Source organism: Vitis riparia, chromosome 1 (genome assembly GCF_004353265.1).
Source record: "Vitis riparia cultivar Riparia Gloire de Montpellier isolate 1030 chromosome 1, EGFV_Vit.rip_1.0, whole genome shotgun sequence".
NCBI classification, from domain to species: Eukaryota; Viridiplantae; Streptophyta; class Magnoliopsida; order Vitales; family Vitaceae; genus Vitis; species Vitis riparia.
This window is the reverse complement of record NC_048431.1, coordinates 22,397,314-22,418,582: the sequence shown is the minus strand read 5'-3', so window position 1 is coordinate 22,418,582 and position 21,269 is coordinate 22,397,314. Positions and strand designations below refer to the sequence as shown.

Genomic DNA, 21,269 nt, shown 5'->3' with positions numbered 1-21,269 from the left:
TATGCCTCCCCTTATAGCAATTGTTTCATGCCAAACCAAATTATGGGAAATAAAAAAAATTGGGTGCTTATGCTTTCCGTGGATCAAACCATATACATCCACTAAACTTGATCCAAACTCTCAACCATGCATCTTCTTAGGATACTCTCTTAATCAAAGTTCTCATATCTGTTTGGAACTCAGAACATCTAAAATCTATCATTCACATCATGTTCAATTCATTGAAACAGTTTTTCTATCCTTCAAAATTACCACATCCACTACCACCTCCCTCAATCTGCATGATTGGTTTTCCTTGTCCTAATCTCTTGTGGTTCTTCTTACCCCAATCACTACTGTTCCATTTCAGTCCCGAGCTAGTCCACCATGCAATCTACTCCTCATGCAAATGTTGTAGCACCACCTCCCTACTTAGATGCATGCCCTGTTGCTTATTCATCATTGACAACCACAAGCTCTATGACTACCGAAACAGGTGCTACCCTTGCTGTCCAAACATCCCCTTCTTTGTCAGTCATCCCTAGCACAACCTCACCTTAGCCTAGGTCCTCCTTAAAAAATAGGCAACTACCTTCATTGCTACTTACACCATGGTCACCAGGTCTAAGAATAACATCTTTACGCTTAAGGTCCTTAATCACACCAAAACCAAGCATTCCATAGCCAAGTATGTTGAACCAACATTTGATACCCAGGCACTCGAATCTGTCCACTAGCAACAAGCAATGTCCGATGAACACAAAAGCTCCTCCCAAATGCACTTGGGATTTAGTGACCCCAAGCCCCACTGAAAATCTCATTGGATGCAAATGCATTTTCTGCATTAAAAGAAATCTTGATAGCTTGATCTCACAAAACAAACCTCTCCTTGTAGCCAAGGGATTTCGTTAGCTTCTTGGTTTGCATTACTGTGACACTTTCAGTCCAATAGTTAAATCAACCACAATACATCTCATTCTCAATATTGCCCTCTCAAATGGCTGGCTAATTTGATAATACTGCCTTTTTGCATNACAAACATTTTATTATTTTTATTATTATTATTATGTATATATATTAAAATATAAAATAAAAAATAAATTAATTTAATTTAATTTGACATATAATTGGGGCGAGGAGGGGCAATACTTGAACTTATCCCAAACCTGTCCGTCAGAGCGAGGTGAAACCTGAAAAAATCAACTCAATTGTCATCCCTAATCTATAGAAAAGAAAATATGAAATATTATTTCATCAACGAGATTAATATTTATATACAAATGCAATTAAGTTCTATTATATTCAAACTCTTATCTCCTATTGCAATTCAAACTAATAGTAAACTTCTACCCTAATTCAAATTCTATATTTTACTCTAATTTAAACAAATAGTAGACTTCTACTCTGATTTAAACTCTATACTTTACTATGATCCAAACTAATAAAAATAGATAAATATTAATAGTTAAATTAAAAATGATTTATTTTCTCTATTATAATCTTGTGTGTCCTTAAATTTTGATTATGATAATAAATTAAATAACATTTTATTTGTAATTTTATTTTAGTTTATATAATATATATATTTTATTTTAGAAAATTTTTAATTTCTATTGTAAAAGAGATTCATATACTTACCGCAAATCACCATAATATTTTTTTTTTCTTTTAATAAAAAATATTTAGGGTATGTTGGATTTTCAAAAGTGTCAAGAAAAGAAAAGAGAAAAAAAAAATATTCTCCTCAAGGAAAATTTGATAGAAAAAAAAAAAAAGAAACTAATATGAAAGATTATTTTTTTTTTAAATGGAAATTTTGATAAAATGTATTTTTAATAATTTAAATTTATTTCTCTCAAATTTATATGGATAACAAGCTGAAATGAAGTATTATTTACATTTTCTTTTATTATATTTTATCTTTCTAATTTTTTTTTTCGTTTTTAAAAAAAATTAACTAAATGTTGTATTTCTTTAAATAATATACAGTAATTTAATCAATAAAAATAAATTGCAAAATAAATTTACAACAAAATATTTTTTTTAAAAAACCTGTATAACATAAATAGTTTATAATAAATAAAAAATGTATTACTTACTTTATTTTATTATCATTTTTTATTTTTTTTATTAAAATCATTTGAAGAAATATAATTGTGATTTTCATTGTTTTATTAATCTTTTAATGAAAAAAAATACTCCTTATAAATTAATTAATTAACATTTATTTTGAATTCTAATTTTATTAATTTGATTATATTAAATGACTAAAACCAAAAGTTATAATTTTTTTCAAAAATATCAGTTTTAGCATAAATAAATTATTAATTGGGCTTGATTTAATATAATTCCACACTTTAAAAAAATATATATTTCTTTACATGAATTAATATTAAAAATTTCTTAAAAAATCATATATATTTTACCATAAAATTGTTTGATAACAAAAATAATTATTTTATAAAAGGATAAATATGAAATTTTAAAAGTTATAAAATTTTAAATTTTATGTTTTCCAATAAGTGATTAGTCAAATCTTTTTTAGTCATTAAGTGATTTTTGGATAAGGTTTAGTTTAAGGTGGTTTAAAATTTATGTTATAAACAAGTGATCCACCATTTTTTGGATAGTGTCCGGTGATGTTTGTTTTTTTATTTAAATCTAAATAGAATTTTAATGTTTAATAGTATTAATATTATGTTATTTGTTTTTATAGTATTTTATTTATATTAAGTATTAAAAAATAAAGAAAAACTAATATGTTATTTTTTTTATTTAGAAAAAGTTATATATTTTGGTTTTTTCTATTTAGTAAAAAGTTTATAATAAGTTACAAAAAAGTAAAAAATAAACAACTTAAATTCTGAAACAAATTATTTTTAGTTAAAAGCCAAAAATTAAACACCACTAATTAGGTTAAGAAAAATTGGAATTCAATATTTTTTTTTTAAATTTTGTGTATTATCTCTTTTATCATGTGCCTTGTTATAATAACCTTTTTGAAAACTATTGAAAAAGATAATAACTTTTAAAAATTGTTTAGAAAAATGAGATATTTGCATGACGTATGAGAAAGAACTTGTGACGATTGTTTATGTAAATCTATTTCTAATTGAATGGTCTAATTCCGTAATAATAATAAACTCAAATCTAACTCAATGTTTGGACGAACTTAGGCAAACATTTTCATTGATTGAGCTTGGATTAAGTTTTCTTAACTTGAACTCAATTTGGGGTTGGGCTCAGGTCCAGATTCGAACAACCCGAGTCTAACCTGAACACAATTTAATATTTTTATAATATTTATAATATTAATTTTATTTTTAGATTTTAAAGAAAAATATCAAATTATAATTATATTATATTTTTTCATTTGTTAATATATATATATATATATATATATATTATTATCTTGAAATTTTGTGTTATTTATTATTTAAATTTTGGTATAAATATATAGAAAAAAGTTTTTTAAAAATCACTATGGATGAATTTTGAAATTTGCAACCCAATGAATCTAAACAACTTGAGTCTAGCTCAATCAACTCAAATTTAACCTTATCAACCCGAGTTCAACCAAATTTAGAAAAATGAAGTTGAGTTGAACTTGAATTGAGTGCCTTGGGTTAGAGGTCGAGTTAGGTTGATTATTTTTTAATTTAAATTAGGCTTGAATTAGTCATCAACCCAACCAACTCGCTCAAGTTGCAGCCTTAGTTGGAAACCAATATAAATTAATCTCTCAGCTTAATTTATTTACTATTTAATTGACTTATTTGTTCAAATCAAATTTTAAAAGAGTTAAATAAGTTAGGGTTATAATGTCAATTTGGATCAAATGTATATTATATAAATTGATTAAAACAACTTATTTATTAAACTTAATACAAATTTGACCCAAATAATGTTATAATCAATTTAAGCTTGTCAAAAAAAAATGTTAGATTTGAGTCATGGGCAAATCATATTACACTTTGTTATCCTTACCTAACTTTCTATGAAAAGTGGATTTGCTAATGAAAATTTATACTTTTTAATAAATTTTAATTCTAAAAACATTTAAAAAAAATGTATGATTAAATATAAAATATCAAATTGGTACTCATAACTCATAAAGTGACTTCTCATCTAGGTTTATTATTGTTTGCTAAGCCAACAGCATCAATTCTCACTTGGGTCAAAACTCATAGAGAATGATTAAAAATTTGTGTTTGTTGATTGCTAATAATTATGGCTGTTTTATTTTTATTTTTAATTTATAAAATTAAAATTACCAAACATTTTTAATATAATATTTATAAAAACTAAAACATAACCATGTTTGAAAATTATTTTTTTTAAACAATTTTTTATTTTTTAAAATAAAAAAAACACAAAAAACACGTTCAACAACCAACAACACTTTTTTATTTTCTATTCTTAAAATAAATGAGGTGTTTTTAGAAAATATTTTTAGTTGTTTTCTTTTAATTTTACTTGTTTTTTAAGGGTTATTTTAAAAAATAAAATACTAAATATAAAAATTATTTTTAAAAATATTTAAAAATAAATTAAAAATATTTTAAACTTCCAAACTGACTTTTATTTTACAAAATTTAGAGAACACTTTTCAAAAATTATTCTTAAAAACTATTTTTCAAAATTATTTTCAAAAGCAATTACCAAATAATCTTTTATATTATCTACTTTCGTTTTCAAAATGAGTCATTATGCTTCTACTTTTGTATTCAAAATGAGTCACAACATTTCAAAAAAAGAAGAAGAAAAGAATGGGATAGAAACAGAATTGCAAGAGACAAGGTTTTGAGTTGGCTTTTCAAGGGAAGGAGACAACAAAAATTTTCAAAGGCATCCCACAAGACAAGGCTTTAAAATGTAAAAGAACAATTGAAAAACCGCCTCCAAAGCCATAAAAAGATGGGCAAGCCCCATGGTTTTTTATTCTAAAAAATAAATTATTTTATATTTTAGTAAAATAATAAAAATTTCACAAATATATTTACAATATTACCATATTTTATTCCACAACCACATCATGCATCCCATAAAACTTCCTGCAATAATATTATTTTTAAGTCTCAAATCATCCAAATAACGATGACGTCAAATATTATGAACAATTTGACTTATTTTCATTAGATATTAATTAAATTTTAAATAAAATAATTAAAACCCAATCCAAAAATTAATATCGAAATTCAGATAAAATTCAAGTTATTGTAACCTTATTCCGGTCTCGGAGAAGGGAACTTATTTTTCCAAAAAAAAAAAAAAACAAGTTTTCTAACTCAAATATGATTTTTTTAAAAAAAATTTATTTATTTATTTTAATTTGTTCTCCTTCTCCACTGAGCTCCAGATCCCGTGAACCAACAATTGTGGTCAAATCATGAAAACTTAAGTGTATGCATCCATTTTGGAAGTAGCCCCACATAGACATCATTTGCCAATTTTTGAAGCCAAGTCTATGAGATCATCACTTTTACCAAAAAAAAAAAAACAAAGGGTCTATGGTAAAAGTCAAATTTTATGAACTGGCAAATTAAAAACCCTAGTTTAATGTCCAAATTCAGAGAGATGGTGGTTGAGGAAAAACACTTGTTTATACGATTTGGAACATGGAACATTTTGGGAACTTATATCTTATTCTTTGGGGCGGGGAATTGATAATGGCCAGTTGGGCAAAAGTAATGATTTTTAATTTTTTTTTACTTTAATTTAATTTTTTATTTTTAAATATTACTTAATTTTCATGGTTTTCAAAACGTAGGTTTTTTCTAGATGTAAATATTGAAGTCCTTTTCATTGATTTTTGAGCTTTTTTTTTTTCTTTTATATTTTTGTGAAATGGGTTTCACTGTAAAATTGAATTAAAAATATGAGAATATAGAATTAAAAATATGTAAAATTAAATTAATATATTTATGAATAGAATTTTTTAAATCTATTATTTTTTAAAAAAATAAACTTCTTTTTTTTTAAAAAAAATTAGTTTTACAATTTATATAATATTTGGAGTGAAAGTGATAGTTAACTATTATGCTTAGAAATTGGAGCCTATTCAGTGGTAGCCAGAGAGTGGGGGTGACTTTTCTTTTCTTTAATATTACTCAATTCTTTATGTTTTCCAAAACGAGGGGTGGTTTTTTTTTACATTTCTATTATTTTTCCTAAACAATGATGATATATATAAATTTATGTTATAGAAATGTGTAAATTTGTTTAAAAAAAATTCCTATAGTAGGAATCACTTCTAGCTCCCACCAAGATTTTAATATATAAACCCTTAACCATAAATGAAACATGATGATTTATTGAATCTTTGGAAAAAAGGTGGGAGTAAGAGGGAGAAGAACCATCAAAATAATTGGAAAAAAAAAAGGTGGGGTGTGAGGGGGAGGGGGAGGGGACAAAAGATGGAAGAAAAAGACAACACAAAGGAGTGTTAAGTATTCCTTCAATACAAATATAATTAAACGTACTTCGGTCATTCTCAACAAGCTCTTTGATGAAAATTACACTCACAAATAATTCATGGCTTCGTCAGAGATTACGGCATTGCAACCAACCCCACGAAGAAATGCTGACAATATGCTGACAACAACCCTAAGAATAAAGCTTCAAAAGTGATTAAAATTTAAAGCAGCATCTCATTACTCAACCTGATCAAAGTTTTTTCGGGTTTAATTATGTTGGTATAGTGAATTTAAGTTCTTGAAAAGCATGGCATGATGCTGCCTGCATCGACGGAGCTGCCATGATAACTTACATGGCAGTCTGAGGAGCGTAGGATGGGTGTAGACGTGGAAGGATCTCATCCAAAGGAATGGGAGAATGGGAAGATGAGGATTAAAGCTTAAACAATTCATTAGTTTAATCACCTAAGCTTATAAAAGTATTTGAGATACTTGTTCTCAGAACAATTGGGTGGTGGACCAACTCAAAGCATTTAAGTGTGGGAGATAGTGATGCATCCTCCAGACCTCATTGTGGGAATTCTCCTACCTTATTCCCTTTTTTTCTTTTCCGCCTAACAGCTAAGCTTTGTCGAACCTAAATGTGGATTTTAGCTAAAGAAGATTAAAAAAACTAACTCTAATTAAGTTTAGAGAGCGAGGTTGATCAAACCTGACCCACTTCAAGGAACGGCGTAAAACATTTGCTAGATCTCAACTAAAGGTCTAATCAATCCTCTCTGTTATCCAACTAATGATACAGTGACGTACTAGAATAGCAACAGCACTGTGAGGGGCAAAAATGAGTCTAGAGAAAATGACTGCAGAGCCGAGCTGCTAGAGCCATCAGCCAGTCTGTTTTTGGGTGGTCCGGGGCCAGCAAGTTTTGGAACAATCCAGGATTCCATGGTTTCAAGAATATTAAAAATAGAAGCAGCAAGGGAACACCTGATTGGATTAGAATAATGTTCAGATCTAGCCTATTTACAATATAAAACCAACCCAGATGCTCCTAAGCCTTTTATATATTCATAAGATGAAATCTGCCTGAAAGTATCAATAATTTGGATGGCATCAGCAAATAAGAGGAGACGGGTGGCAAAACCACCCATATGGTGGTCATATATGAGCATCGGAGGAAGTAGAGATCTAGGGATTTTTTTTCTCCTATTCTTTTTTGCCCAAAGGTGAGACCATATACATGTTTTTTAATGTTTTTAAAAAAGGAACAAGAGCCATCAAAGTTGATTAAAATGGCCGATATAATTCAAAAGCAGGTAATACAGCATGCCATCCACCAAACATTATGAAAAAGGAGTCCGTTTAAAATATTTGAGCAATTGAAAGCCGGGCCACATGGCACCTATGCAAAACTCAAAAAGAAAACGAACCTTTTCTTTTAAACTTGTAACAGTTGATGATTGACTTGGCACACCATGGCTGGTGCGGAAAGCACTCACAAGTATTGTGTGATTCCCCCCATAGAGATGATAAAAGGGCTCCATGCACAGAGCCTTCGGAAATGTTTGCTACAAATGGGGCCGCCAAGCTAGTCACAATCTGCATGCTAGGAAAATGGTTGCTTCAATCATTGTTGTTTCAGTAAAAGAAAAGGGGAATAATACCATGTAAGAGAAGAAACCATCAACGTCTTGTATCATAATCATAACATGCAACATGTAAGGGATCAGGACCCACCAACTATGGCATGTGAGAAGATCCAACAGTGGAGAATTAACCAAGTGGCCAAGCTCATTGCAGGCTGCTGAGGATATTTCATTAGTGGAAATGGACCTGCCTAATGGGTCCTGATTTTTCTGTATGTAGAAAAAGTATGACGGCAACTTCCCATCTCCCAACCAAGCTGTCTCATCATTGATCACATTAGTATTCGTCTCGTGCAAATATCCTCAGCTCAAAGGGCCAGCACCCTTTTGAAAATTCTAATTGCTTGTTGCATAGCAAATACGACGAAATGAAGTTGACAAATTCGAAATTATTGAGGGGCCACATATGGTACAAACCAACTCCAGGTGTTCATGTTGGAAAATCATAGGGTCAATAGCTATTAACTTCTCCTTTCTTTTTTTTTTTTTTGGGCTTTCCCTCTCTCTCTCTCTGTTTCTGTTGTTAAAAAAGGGAAGAAGTAACATTGTAGAAACCATATGGAGAACCCTAATAAGTAACCCAACACCCGCTCCTAAACAGGAAAAGCAAGGAAGAATACTAAGGCATACTTTCATGTGAGACATGTTGACTGTATGAGAATATATTTCAGACCAAAAGTGTTGTCTGCTTTATTTAACTCTCAATCAGAAAAGTTCAGTTTGCCTGCATTGATGCATCTGCTGCCCACTCTTTCTAGTACAACACCAAAATCCCCTAGGGTTTCTTAAGTTCCTCATTCTAAAATTCACATATGCAAAATTAAGAATTAATCAACCATGGAACCTGCATCCCAGCATACAGAAGAATACATGAACCAAAACTCAAGTAGTTCTGTATACCAAAGAAAATTTTTAACAAAGAGCTGGTGCCAACTTGAAAACAGCATGTGTCAGTAAGAAAGGAAGCATCTTGCCAAAGTGTCTGGAATTGACACTTGAGCAACGTTCATTGGGTGAAAATCCCAGATTCAACCACTCATGTAAAGTGCATAAGAGAGTAATATTAGTGAAAGGGGTATGGATCTACTGACCATAACTACTAATTAAATTGCAAACAAATAACATAGACAGAGGGATTTAAATCTGTTGTCTGAGGGATCAGGAAATAAATCACATAGTATGTTCTACAAAATCAAAGACTATCACCCAACAAGTATCGCTTGGTCGTTTTCTTTTCCTACTTAAAAATGTATCTTGAACCAAAGTAATGGAGAATGGGTCCATGGACCACCTAACTTGTCCTCAAATGGTCATAGATAGACAATAGCAATGTTCCAAATATTGGCTTCAGCAACCATTCCAGTTCAAATCCAACGAAGATTGAGATTTCTATTATAATTCATTAAGAATTGGAAAATGACAGATCACTTGTCTGTACTGGTGTAATCATTGGTCTTCATTACTGATTCCCTATCCCCATGTCCTCAGTTTGTGTTGCCAGTTACTCAACTGGATTCATTTCCGATTCCACCCTTTCTTGTCCAGCAACCCATCCATCTCAACATCATTTCCCCAATGCACATATAATAGAGATATTGTATTCTTAACTGTCAAACATACTCCATAAAGTAAGGTTGATGCTATAATCACTTTACACAATTGTACCCTAGTTATGATAGACATTCATCAGCCACACAACTTTCTGGAAGCCCTTTGTTCCACTTTCGACAATGCTAATCTAATCCAATGGGGCAACATCACTTTCAGTCTCTCCTTTCTCATTGGAATTGGGAAGTCCAATCCTACATGCATATCTTTCATGCAATCTTGAAACTAATGTCAATTAACTGCAGTTATCACAAACTTAATGCTACAAGATATGACACATGCAGTACATGCACATTTTTCTAAGTAGTTTTAAGAAAAAACCAAGTTTATGCCATTTTTCTTAAAAGATTGTTATTGCTTAAATGTACATGCCATTTTTCTTTTGTTTTCTTTTGCCTCTCCCATACAGAGCTCTTCTCTCTGAAGCATTTAGAATATTGTCTAACACCATTTCATTTTCATATTTTCTCCCATCTTATAAAAGTTTAAGATAGCTTTCTTTATAAATCTCTAAATCCTATCCAATTCTTCTATGCTTGTTTCACATCTAAAGGGGAGTGCTTTGAAATTCTTTTGCAAGGTTTTCTACATCCATAAAACATGATGACCTCTTTTTGGGACATTGCTTGGACATTGTTTAGAGTTTTTTTGATACTTGCAAGTTTAGAAAGGTAAAATTTTATCATATAACCTATCACATAGAGCATTTACATATTTAGACATATTTCATCCAACCACAGGTTTTGAATGTGTTTATGTAAGATATTGATGGATGCATGTTTTTGCCTCTTTCAGCCTTATTGTTCATGAATGTTATATGTTGCTTTATGCAGTTAATATCTTGATTAAAAGGTCATGTTATCTTGAATGTTAATGGTGATTTGCCATAAAATTTAGCTAATTTTGGCTCAAACAGTAAAAAAAAAAGGTGGCCAGGTATAATCAGAAGTATGAGAACTATGTATTTTGCAGTAAATTCAGTGCTCTGAAAAGCAAAGTACTTCAACATTGAATTTACATAGTATAAATGCCTACTCAACATGAATACCCAACTATGGGTCTCCTTTAGGAAAAGATTCATATAGAATATGGGATATAGCCCTGTTTAAAGCATTCTTTTCCACTAACTGTATAAAAGGATAGGCCAATTCCTCATCCTCAGTAGACGTAACAGGGAAAATGAGAAACATTCCACAACATATGGGGCAGATGAGCAATATTTCCTACTTAGGCAAGTAAAAAGAATCAAAACTGACAACAACAACAACAAAAAAAAAAAAAACCAAAGAAGGGAAGAAGAAAAAGAAAAATAACACACACACAGCCTGTTGCCATAGCCTAATTCCAAAAGATTGGCTGGCTTTCAATCAAAATCCTATTAATTGTAGCTGTCCATAGGAATTCTACTTGGATGGAATGGATACTTGCCAGGGAAGTTTCTCCAACCTCAAACAACTTATATCAAGTTTTTACCAAAAAAACAGCTAACTGAAAAGATTCAAAGAGAGCTAAAAATATCATGATCTAACTCAACTGAAAATACTGCATCATTTATGTTCTAATAAAATTTGAATAAAATAATCTTCCAAAATGTAAATGATCGACGGTTTTTGAGCCAATAAGTTTCCAAATACAACAACCTACAAGAAGTACAGATAAAGAAAACCTGTGCAAGACACACTGCAAGAAGGTTTCCCTGATTCTATTCCAGAATGATGATTAGGCTCAAATTTTAGAAATATGCTGAACTCAAGATTCTTGGAATTGGATTAAAGCTACTAAAGGTTTTGCACCAGTAAGCCTTTGTGCAGGAGAACTTTGACGTTTTACTTTGCTGGTTTGACTTGTAGCCTGAGGCAAATCCTTATCTTTTGGTCTTGGGACCAGCAGTTCAACTTTGCTGGAAAGGTTCCATTTTTGCAAGTTCCAAATTGAAATACCTACACAAACAAGACTTGCCTAACATGACATGACTGGACAAATAGTCCTAGATTTGGAAATTCCTATATCATGTGCAGCCTTAAAACCTACAAAAAGATAAGAGCAGCCAAAGCTGCAAATTTGCCCTATGACACAATGCAGGGAGTGAGAACAAAATTTTCTCTATCACAATGATTAAGATATAATTTTGACTAAATGATAAGTCATGAGAGAGTTTTAACACATGGCTCTCAAAAACCTCCATCCTTTCTAAGTGGCATGTATATCAAATGCTTAAAATGCTTGACTTATTCAAAAAATGAAAAAGAAGCACTCTATGGTGAGAGAATACATACCAAAATTGCTAAGTGATTTGTTTTTCCTTTTGAGGTTTTGGCCATTTTGGAGTTGGTGTCTCTGGCGGGGGTGGGTTGATGGGTGTTAGTGGCTGGGCAGGTGGGGGCTTTGTAGTTGGAGGTCAGCAAAGTAAGAGAACAAGTTATGGGATGTCATAATGCTGCTCCCTCCAGCCTCCTCCCACGGCATATGAGAAATAGAAAACTAAGCAAATTTCAAGAATGGCAACTCCCAAAATTCCTTAGATATCCTAGAATGCTCATATATGTGTGAATGCAAGTTTTTGTACCTACATAACATATTATGTATTTTCATTCCTGTGTATATGCATGTATATATAACTCAAAAATGTAGTATTAAACTAGCCGTGATGGGGTAAATTCTGGTGATCCACATTCTATTGCAGCAAGTTGAGCTTAATTTTTAACCCTCCATGAATATTATTTTATTAATTTTTGAATACCATCTTCAACAAATCTACCTTCCAACATTATAGGAGCCACTAGTAGTGCATTGTATATGAAGACTGAATTACTAAAGTTGAATTCCCATATATTAATACTAACAAAAACTCATTGGCCATGAACTTAAGCTAATTCATAGTTCCACATTCCATCCAAAATTTTCAGATAATGTTTGCACATATTCAACCACTATAAGATCATTATTACTAACTAAAATCCATATCAATACTAAGGAATTGTCAGATTTTTAGATGATAACATAATAAGTAAACAATCAATAATGGTCTATTTGGTAGCTCAAATGAAAATTGTTAACCGTCTTCATAAACAGAAAAAATAAAAATAAAAAATCCAAAAACTATCCACAAGAATATTTTCTAAACTAGGATCATTTTTAGAAAATATCAAAATACAAGTACTTTAACTGATAGAGTTTCCAATTCTAACTCCTTTAATCAAGGGATTTCAAACATGCAGATATTTCTCCCTGATTACATGTGATTTGAATGATTCTCAGCATGCTTTTGTCCATGGGAGGCAGATTTTGGACGCTGTTCTTATTGCTAACGAAGACCTTGATTCTAGATTGAAAGACAACATCCCGGGCCTCCTTCTCAAGATGGACATTGAGAAGGCCTTTGACCATGTCAATTGGAACTTTCTTATGGAGGTGATGTCCAAGATGGGATTTGGACACAGATGGATTAATTGGATAAAATGGTGCTGCTCCACGGCTTCCTTCTCGATCCTTATCAATGGAAGCCCCTCGGGCTTCTTTCGTAGCTCTAGGGGATTGAGATAGGGCGACCCTCTATCCCCCTATCTTTTCCTTTTGGCCATGGAAGCTCTTAGCCAATTGTTGTCCCGTGCAAGAAATGGAAACTTTATTTCCGGTTTCAAAGTGGGAGGAAGAGGAAGTGAGGGGTTGTTCGTGTCCCATCTCTTGTTTGCCAATGACACCTTAATTTTCTGTGACGCCGATGCAGATCAGTTACAATACCTTAGCTGGACCTTCATGTGGTTTGAGGCGATTTCAGGATTAAAAGTCAATCTGAATAAAACAAAGGCCATCCCAGTGGGGGAAGGCATTCCTATGGAGACTCTTGCGGCGGTCTTGGGTTGTAAGATAAGGAGCTTACCTACATCCTACTTGGGTCTTCCCCTTGGAGCCCCCTACAAATCCATTAGGGTGTGGGATGCAGTGGAAGAAAGATTCAGGAAAAGGTTATCTCTCTGGAAAAGGCAATACCTCTCCAAAGGCGGCCGTCTTACCCTGCTGAAAAGCACCCTCTCAAGCCTCCCAACCTACTTTCTCTCTCTCTTTGTGATCCCCAAGAGAGTGTGCACAAGGCTTGAAAAGATCCAAAGGGATTTCTTATGGGGCGGTGGAGCCTTAGAGAATAAACCTCACTTGGTAAGTTGGAAGGTTGTTTGTGCCGATAAAAAGAAAAGTGGCTTGGGCATTCGTAGTCTAGCTACTTTTAACAAGGCCCTTCTTGGGAAATGGTTGTGGAGATTCGCTAATGAGAATGAGCCCCTATGGAAGCAAATTATCCTTAGTAAGTATGATCTTCAAGAGGGAGGATGGTGCTCCAAAGTTGCAAGAAACCGGTATGGGGTGGGGGTCTGGAAGGCCATCAGAAAAGGTTGGGAGAATTTTCATTCTCATGCCCGCTTCATCATTGGGGACGGCACCAGAGTGAAGTTTTGGAAGGATTTGTGGTGTGGAAATCAATCTCTGGAAGAAGCTTTCCCCATCTTATTTAACCTCTCTGTCAATAAAGAAGGATGGGTTGCTGAGGCTTGGGAGGAAGACGAAGGAGGAGGTAGCCGGGGGCTTCGTTTTAATAGACACCTTAATGATTGGGAGGTGGGAGAAGTCGAAAGCTTATTAAGCAAGCTTCATCCCTTAACCATTAGAAGAGGTGTGGAGGACTTGTTCCGGTGGAAAGAGAACAAGAATGGAACCTTTTCTGTCAAGTCCTTTTATAGCTCTTTCTCAAGGGATACCAAACCCCCCTTCCCGGCTAGAACTATTTGGACGCCTTGGGTTCCAATTAGGGCTAGTTTCTTTGGCTGGGAGGCAGCTTGGAATAGGTTGCTCACCACGGACCGCCTTAAGAGATTTGGTTGGAGCATCCCCAACAAATACTTTTTGTGTAAATATGAGGAGGAAACCACAGATCACCTTCTACTGTTTTGCGAGAAAGCCAGAATGTTATGGCTTCTAATTTTCTCCCTGTTTGGGGTGCAATGGGTGATGCACTCCTCTGTGAAAAAACATCTCCTAGGTTGGCATGATTCCTTTGTGGGCAAGAAAAGGAAGAAAGCTTGGAGAGCTGCCCCCCTCTGTTTGATGTGGACCATTTGGAGAGAAAGAAACAGGAGGGCATTTGATGATATGGAGAAGAACGATCAAGACATTAAATCCATTTTTTTGTACACTTTTGTGAATTGGGCTAGGGTGTATATAGAGGAACACACTTTGTCTTTGATAGATTTTGTAGATTGGCTAGCCACCATGTAAGGGTCATGTTTGTTTTGTCCCTTTGTTTTTTGCTTCTTTGTCTTTGGTATACTTCGTGTATGCCTTTTCTCTAGCCTTTGGCTCTTAATGAAATCTATTTACCTATAAAAAAAATATATATATTATTAATATATGAATCATAAGTCAATACAAGATGAGCATTCTTTTCCAACACTGTATTCTCTGATATTTGCATTCCCTACCTAGTATCAGAGCCACAGACACTCCAACAAGTATTTCTTCTCTCAGTGATTTTTTTTTTCTTCTTCAACCAAACTTCTTTCTCTAGAAATGGCCACTGATTCAGTCAAGAATAACCCCGTCATTACCATCTCCACCACAGCATCTTTATCTGCCATGAACCTCATCACCATTAATGCTGTTGCACAACTTCCCTTGAAACTAACCTCCGTCAACTATATCTCATGGTGGGATCAGTTCATCTCTCTCTTTTATGGCCTTGACTTGCTTGGATATCTAGATTGAACCATGCCATGTCCTCCCTCTGCAACTGCGACAAATGGTGTTTCCTCTTTGAATCCACATGTTTTGGATGTGTTAAGATCAGCTACTCTTACATGCCATCTTGGCCTCACTGTCTCAGACAATGGTCCCCTTGGTGTCCTCTGCCTGGTCCAGCCAAGAAGCTTGGACACGCGTTGCGCAGATGTACACAAAGAAATCTCATGGTCATATCATTTATCTTAAGGATAAATTTTCTCAGATCACCTGTCGCTGCAAATCAGAGGCAGAATTCCTGTTATCCATCAAGAATATTGTCAACGAACTTGGTGCTCCTCCCAGTGATGCCAACCTGCCCTATAATACATACGGTCTAGAGCATGCCTACAAGGAACTCATAGCAGCCTTACACAATCAGGACCCCATTGTTCCATTTGAAGAACTATACGATCAGCTTGTCAACCATGATATCTTTCTGCACCATGGTGATGTCACTCCCAAACCTAACCCACCAACTGTCAATCTCACCTGCAAAATCCCACTCAACAACAAGAAACCTTACCCTCAAAACATTCCTAGTCTTCTTCCATCACCTCCACTGATCTACTGTGATGAAAAAACCCATTCCTTCTCTCCTGCCATCCCATCCACTCCTTCCAACCCTGTTTCTTGCCAATTCAATGACAAACATGGACAAGATGCCTGCAAATGCTATAAGCTTTTTCCTCATCTTCGCCCTTCTAAACCATCAGCCAATCTCACTACTACCTACACTCTGACCAAAGGAAACTGGATTGTGGAATCTGGAATGTCTCACCATGTCGCCTACAATCTTTCCAACCTCTTCATTCACCAAGACGAAGAGGGCTCTGGCAACATTGTAATAGGGATGGTTTGGGTCTTTCCATTACCTATAGCGGTTCAGTGCCGTTATCCAATAATTTTTCACTTTCCAATGAGTTATGTACACCCTCTATGAAAAAGAACTTGACTTCTATTTCCAAGTTTTGCAAAACTGCACACCTACTTCATACTTCATAGTCAGAATAGACATGATGTAATAAGAGTGGCTGAGCTCTAAGCATTTATCCAGTCGACAATCTATGGTTCCCTCTCCATGTGTGAGCATCAAAGCATCTCCTAACATTTGGCATAGTTGATTTGGCTACCCTTCTCTCAAAATCACAACTTTCCTTGCTCACTTTGGTGCTGCCATATGATTTCTCCCTTCTTTTGTGAGTCATGTCATTGCAATAAGAGCCACTGTCTTCCATTTGGCTAGTCAAGTCTTCAAAGTCATGGTCCTAATGACATTGTCTACACCAATGTTTCAGGACCTTCTCCTATTGTGTCCATTGATGGGTATAGTTATTATGTCATCTTTGTCAATTATTTTAAAAATATTTATGGTTTTACTTATCAAAAAAAAAAAAAAAAAATAGTTATGGTTGTATCCATTGCATCTTAAAACAAATATTTATTCAATATTTCATCAATTTAAGTCTGTTGTTAAAAACTACTTTAAAACTTCCATTGTTTCTATTTATTCTAATGGTGGTGGCATGTTGCACTTAAAATCTTTCTTGCTAGCTTTGGAATTCAGCACCTTTAGACCTCGCCACACACTCCCCAACATAACGGTTCAGCCAAACAGCATCACAAACATATCATTGAAACAGGCCTTACCCTATTGCACAATGCATCCCTCCCTCATCAATATCGGACCTGTGTCTTTCATACTACAGTCTACCTTATAAATTGCCTTCCTACTCCTATTCTCAACTATGCCTCCCCTTATAGCAATTGTTTCATGCCAAACCAAATTATGGGAAATAAAAAAAAATTGGGTGCTTATGCTTTCCGTGGATCAAACCATATACATCCACTAAACTTGATCCAAACTCTCAACCATGCATCTTCTTAGGATACTCTCTTAATCAAAGTTCTCATATCTGTTTGGAACTCAGAACATCTAAAATCTATCATTCACATCATGTTCAATTCATTGAAACAGTTTTTCTATCCTTCAAAATTACCACATCCACTACCACCTCCCTCAATCTGCATGATTGGTTTTCCTTGTCCTAATCTCTTGTGGTTCTTCTTACCCCAATCACTACTGTTCCATTTCAGTCCCCGAGCTAGTCCACCATGCCATCTACTCCTCATGCAAATGTTGTAGCACCACCTCCCTACTTAGATGCATGCCCTGTTGCTTATTCATCATTGACAACCACAAGCTCTATGACTACCGAAACAGGTGCTACCCTTGCTGTCCAAACATCCCCTTCTTTGTCAGTCATCCCTACCACAACCTCACCTTAGCCTAGGTCCTCCTTAAAAAATAGGCAACTACCTTCATTGCTACTTACACCATGGTCACCAGGTCTAAGAATAACATCTTTACGCTTAAGGTCCTTAATCACACCAAAACCAAGCATTCCATAGCCAAGTATGTTGAACCAACATTTGATACCCAGGCACTCGAATCTGTCCACTAGCAACAAGCAATGTCCGATGAACACAAAAGCTCCTCCCAAATGGCACTTGGGATTTAGTGACCCCAAGCCCCACTGAAAATCTCATTGGATGCAAATGCATTTTCTGCATTAAAAGAAATCTTGATAGCTTGATCTCACAAAACAAACCTCTCCTTGTAGCCAAGGGATTTCGTTAGCTTCTTGGTTTGCATTACTGTGACACTTTCAGTCCAATAGTTAAATCAACCACAATACATCTCATTCTCAATATTGCCCTCTCAAATGGCTGGCTAATTTGATAATACTGCCTTTTTGCATGACTCTCATAAAGGAGGTCTTCATGCAGTGACCTCCTGGATTCGCAGGCTCTACTCATTCGTCCTTTGTTTGCAAGCTCAGGAAAGCTGTCTATGGTACAATGAACTTAAAAGGGTTTCTAATTTACTTTGGCTTTGTTAACTCCAGAAGTAATGCTTCCTTATTTATTTATAAATCTGCTATTGTTACTGTGCGTTTCTTTGTCTATGTCAATGATCTTATTGTTAGAAGAAACAGTGCTGCTTTCACTGCTTAATTGTTGCAAGTTTTACCTAACAGGATTTCAGTCAAAGATTTGGGTGTTTTGCACTATTTTCTTGGTGTTGAGGTGTTATCCATTCTCACTGGTCTCCTCCTCACTATTTTTAAGCACATCTATGACCTTCTTGAGAAAACAAACATGATTGGCGCCAAAGATGTCACCCCACCAATGTCAAACACTCAACTACTCACTCTATCTGATGGTTCTCCAATCATGGATACCACAAAGTATCGACAAGTTATTGGTGCCTTGCAATATTTTCCCCTCACACACCCCGACATCTCCTATGCAATGAACAAACTTGCCCAATTCATGCATAATACTACTGAATCTTACTAGTACACTGCTAAACGATTGCTGTGACACTTGAAACATATCATTCATCATGGCTTATTTCTCAAATGGAACCAACATCTTCACTTGAGAGCCTTTTCAGATGCAAATTGGGCTAGGGAATAGGGATGGCAACACTTCCACCACGCCCTACATTGTTTATCTCAGAGGTAATGCTATCTCATGGTATTCAAGGATGCAAAAGTCAGTTGCTCGGTCTTCTACAGAAGCCAAGTATTGAGTTCTTGCATCCTATCCAGGTGAACTTCAAAATTTACTTGGTGAGCTTAATGTGTCACTTACTAAACCACCTGTCATATTCTATAACAGTATTTGAGGCTACTTATCTATCGGTCAATCCAACATTTCATTCAAAAGTGAAACACCCTTCCATTGATTATCATTTCATCCGTCATCATGTACCGCAAGACTCATTTGGCATTTCTTATATACCGTACAAAGATCAAATGGCGTATGCTTATCATCTCCACAGTTTCAATTTCCACAAACCAGGAACGGTATCTCCAATGGGAGTATAATAGAATTTCCAGTTCTAACTCCTCTAATCAAGAGGTGTAAAATTTCAAACATGCAGATTTTTCTTCCCGATTACATGTGATTTGAATTAAGTCATTTATAATATCTTTTGTATTTTCAATCCCTACTCCATAGGCTTAACTTTATTGTTGCTGTAAATAGGGTTCAACCTTGTACGTCAATACACGAATCATCCGTCGATACAAGATGAGCATTCTTTTCCAACGGTGTATACAACTGAAAGCAGTAGAAAAACCAAATGTTCATCGTTTCCATTTTCGAAAGCGAAAACATTTCTGCTACGAATATTATAGTGTGGACGACAAATATATATTGAAAAAAGCAGAGAATCGGAAAGCAAATAGTAGAAAATCATATGAACAGATTCAGAAAAAAGAAGAACCATTGGTTTAGGATTGAAGCTGAACGGAGATTCCGGTAGCTTCGGCGAGATTGATTGGAAATAGTCTCCAACGCTTCCGAGACTGAGTGAAGAAAGTACTGTCGATACCTCTCCGATTTTCTCGGAGCTACCACTGTCGTTTTGGAAAACCACAAAATGACCGAGGGCATCTAAACGCAGCGTTTTGTTGCCTCGACCCAAAAGAAGCTTAATGTGGAATGAGGATACGTTAGTTGCATTTTTATAATTAAAATTTTGAAATTTGAATTTGATAGAAAGGTTAAAAAATAAGGATATGTTTGGTTTTGGGAAAATGTGAAGGAAAGAAAAATAAGAGAAAATGTGTAATCAAAGAAAAATAAAAAATATAATTATTAAATGTTGAGTTAATCAAAGTGAAAAAAGTTAGGTTAGGTATTATTTTAAAATTAAGTATTAAATTTAATTTAATTATTTGATAATGAAAACATGGAATGATCAAAATGATTTGTTACAAAAATTAACCCTATAATTACTATATGAGAGTTGGAATTTGTTCCAAATTCTTAATTAGTATGTATAGAAATGTGAGAAAAGACATGAGACATCCAATGAAGTGAGAGAGTTCATAGTTCAGGACATGGATAAATAGAGTAGTGAAATATGAGGTGTTTCGATAACCCAATAATTATATTTGGTTTTATCATTTGTAATCTTTTTTATTGTGCAGTGGAATTATTCTCTTTCATTCGTGAATGTAGGTATAATCGACTGAACCACGTTAAACCTCATATATCATTATATTGATTGTTTTATCTTTATATTTTTTAACTAACTTTGTTTGTATTAAAACTTCTACCAACATAACATTCTATGTAACTAATATATTAATCAATTAAAATTATCTTTTAAAATATCATATGTATTACAATTTACTAGACTATCAAATAAATCATTTGTAATTTACTCGTAGTTAATTAAGTATATAAAGTTAATCGCATCCTATCTTATCACCTTGTGTTTCAAATTCTTTAGATGTCCCATCTCATTAGTGTTGTTCATAATTTCAAATATGAAATTGTCATTTTTAAATTTGTCAAAAAATGTATTATTAATTGTTGTCTTCAATTATAGTTACGTATTTATTACACAATTAATAAAAATATTTTCTAATATATTATATTAAAAAATATATAAATATCTAATTATGTTAATAAATGTGTAACTTTAAATCAATTATCACAATATATACATAAGGACATAAAATAAAAATTATTATTTTATAAAAAAGATAAGGATAGGAAAAACTATATATATTATAAATTTATAAACCGTATTCATAAAATATTTTTCCATCTCCCTACAAAAATTAAAATATTAAAATAAATTTTAATAAATTAATTATTTTCAATTAATTATTATTGAAAATGTAAAAACTATCATAATAATCTTTTTAAGAAGTATTTTTCTCATTTTGTATGGTCATTAATATTCTAAAAAATATATTTATAAATAAATTATAAAAAATTTTAAATTTGAAAAACAATTATACATGCATTATTATTTCTTTTATAACCT

General features: G+C 33.5%; 1 long non-coding RNA gene across 1 annotated transcript; it reads right to left on the bottom strand.

Annotated features, from left to right (window-relative positions):
• Positions 1 to 7,682: 7,682 nt before the first annotated feature.
• Positions 7,683 to 15,912, bottom strand: LOC117910015. The gene is made up of 2 exons (XR_004650532.1): positions 8,133 to 15,912; positions 7,683 to 7,994 (listed from the first exon to the last, which is right to left on the bottom strand). It is a non-coding gene; the product is annotated as an uncharacterized LOC117910015 (long non-coding RNA).
• Positions 15,913 to 21,269: the final 5,357 nt, after the last annotated feature.